At 29.2% G+C, this 3,041-nt stretch overlaps 1 protein-coding gene across 3 annotated transcripts in view; it reads left to right on the forward strand.

Annotated features, from left to right (window-relative positions):
* The window catches only part of ADK (adenosine kinase), a 475,283-nt gene that overhangs the window by 213,621 nt on the left and 258,621 nt on the right, over positions 1-3,041 (forward strand). The window lies entirely within an intron of this gene.

Genomic DNA, 3,041 nt, shown 5'->3' on the forward strand with positions numbered 1-3,041 from the left:
AAAAATTTGTTAATTAACTGTATAGAAATACCTGGCAAGTTTGCAGCAAAAGGAACAAACTGTTTACACAAAAAAAACCTACTTGCTTTTTGTTGTTGTTTTAGGTCCCTTGTAGCTAATCTTGCAGCTGCCAATTGTTATAAAAAAGAAAAACACCTTGATATGGAGAAAAACTGGATGTTGGTAGAAAAAGCAAGAGTTTATTATATAGCAGTAAGTATTTACCTAATTCAAATTTCTTGTGTATATTTATAAATTATAGTTGTTTGCTGATATAAATTTTTAAATAATTGTCTTTTATGCTGCAAATTATTTACACATCTCAAAGCATATGTTAGGTTCACTATTACAAATACAGAAGAGAAATATGATCATTTATGGAAACATAATTTGTATTACTTTCAAATCTACCTCTTTTTGGATACATTATGCATAATTTGTTAACCGAGTATCGAATTCTGTATTAAATCAGTTTCTTAAGATCTTTTGAAGTAATTCTGCAAATTTATATTTTATATTGTTAGGCTACTTGTGTGGGAAAATATTAGTAGTATTAAATATTTACTGTAAACAATTCGAGCTTATTTGCCTAAAAAAATCCTAGTTGCTATTTATTCCATAGTAATTACCGTGACACCTTTTAATTTAATATTTCAGAAACATTGATCGTGACAAATCTCATAAATCTGGGAATAAGAGCAGCATGTAATTTGAATTACTAAATCTTTTGGCATAAAAATAATTGGTTAAGAATTTATTTCTAAAATAAGACTGTACTAAAAATCCTCCTGAATTAACCACACCATGAATACCTTGTTTTTATTTAATATGAGTTAAATGTGGCTAATCACAAATAAGTAGATACCTATGAAAAAATCGAAAGCCCCTCATATGCATATAATATATGGTTTTGATATAACAGCTGCTGCCATTCACTACCTGAGCTGTGAAATAGCTGTTAAGACGTGTAAAAAATTGATTACCTAGTAAGAACATGCTTATTGAAAATATAATTATTTCTTGCAGCCTGGTGTTAATGTCTCCTACAGCATGTTTATGTGCACTGCTGTAGGCTTTACAAGGTTGTTATTGATTCCTCTGTATAGCAAACCCTACACTTTTTTATAACTGTCATAAATGCTTACATTGAGAGGATTATATAGAGGAAAGACATGTTACCTACACGTTCTGCCCATATGTGAGAAAACATTGCAAAAATTAAAAGTTTTTCTCTCAATTATCTTCTATTTTATTTTATTTCTCAAAATGGTCTTTTTTTTTTTCAGTTAATACCTTGGTAGCATGTTTTTGTAGCGTGGTGCTTTTTGTACTATTCTAAACCATCTTACATTGAAAGTCTGATTTTCAAAGAGCACATGGCTTAATTTTTGCATTATTTATGTTATTTATATTGACTATGAAAGGTGACAATATATTATGATGGAAAAGTATTTTTAACTGTTACAATTCTGTGTATTTCAATGTATAGTAGTAATTGGACCCTGAATTATAAACTAACTTAGAAACAAGTCATAGTTTTAATAGTTATGCACATGTAACCTATTTAGCCAAATTTGGGTGAATGGAATTTTTATAGCAGCATAGACCCAACTTGCAAACAACTCATAGTTTTAACAATTATGTGCCATATAACACATCTAGCCAACTTTGGGTGAATGGAATTTTTATAGGAATATTAACTATACAAGTGCCATTTTGTATAAAGTGTGAAGTGATTAGTTTTGGTCAAATTAATAAAGAAAATTTGATTATTTGTTGAAACTTGTGTAGTATATTCAACCAGAAACAAATATCAAAATGGATTCTTGTTGATGTCTCTGATGATAGCTGTTAGCTCTTAGCTGCTATTTCAGCAATTATATAAAAAAAAGAATGCTCTTTTACATTGCTATGTAAATCTACAGTTTGCTCAGAGTTTGGCTATTTTAAAATAGTTCTGAAAATAGACTCATATTGGATACCTAGGATTCTGTTATTCTTGGTGGACGCTCAACAAATGTTTATTTTGCTAACAACAAGGGCATAATTTTTTTCATTAAAATCTGTGAAATCTCTTCTGAAATGTAATGTTATTTCCACAAAGACATTCTACAATTCTTTTAAATCTTTAATTCCCTTTGAGCACAGAGTATCCAGTCTGGTCTTTTCTTAGCATATGCTCAAACCAGAATTTTAGGTTGAATAGATATATTTATACTTATTTTATCAAATCCTCTATACTTTCAGGTTCTATAAGGTCAGCAATATTCTCACATCATCATGATAAACTTCTGAGGTTTAACAAGTCGAAATTCTGGGCGCTCTTCAATTCCAAAAAGTTCTTGATCTAAGGAAGCAACTCAGTATATTGATTCAATAAGTTTCCAAAATTAATACATCTGTCTGCATTATGTAAAATAAACCAAATCCTCACATTCAGCAATCCTTCTTCCCTTCCCATTATTCCATAAATTAGTAATGGTCATGAGCATTAAGAAAATTCAAAACTTTAATCATTTTCTTTGTCATATAACACAATGACCTTACAATGGAGAGTTCACATCTTTCCTAATTAAAAAAAGAAAACAAATGGAGTATGCATATACCAACGTTCTTTTTTGGTTTAAATAAAATGTTAGCATCTTTTTTTTTTTTAACCTTTATAGCAGGTGTCTCATTAATGGCATATAAACTCAGTTTTTCACGTTTCAACCGAATTTCTTGTTAGGAGGTGATTAGGGATTACCGGTTATGTGATAGATAATTACATTATTGAAAATAAAAATCTAGGTACTCTTCACCTTAATATCAGATTGGCATATCTTTCTTACAAGAGATATTTCTTACAATAGCCCTTTAAGACTGATATTTAAGATAGGTTTAGGAACAAGGTTAGGAAATCAAGAGACATTAATTTTTCTAAACTATGTATTTCCTTTTTTAGACAAAGTGCCATGAAAAATGAGAAAATTAGCACTCAATGTTTCAACCTGCCTCTTGATTTTTCATAGTTAAATTTTTATTTTATTTTTACATTTTCA

Source organism: Pteropus vampyrus, unplaced genomic scaffold (genome assembly GCF_000151845.1).
Source record: "Pteropus vampyrus isolate Shadow unplaced genomic scaffold, Pvam_2.0 Scaffold20, whole genome shotgun sequence".
Classification (NCBI taxonomy): Eukaryota; Metazoa; Chordata; class Mammalia; order Chiroptera; family Pteropodidae; genus Pteropus; species Pteropus vampyrus.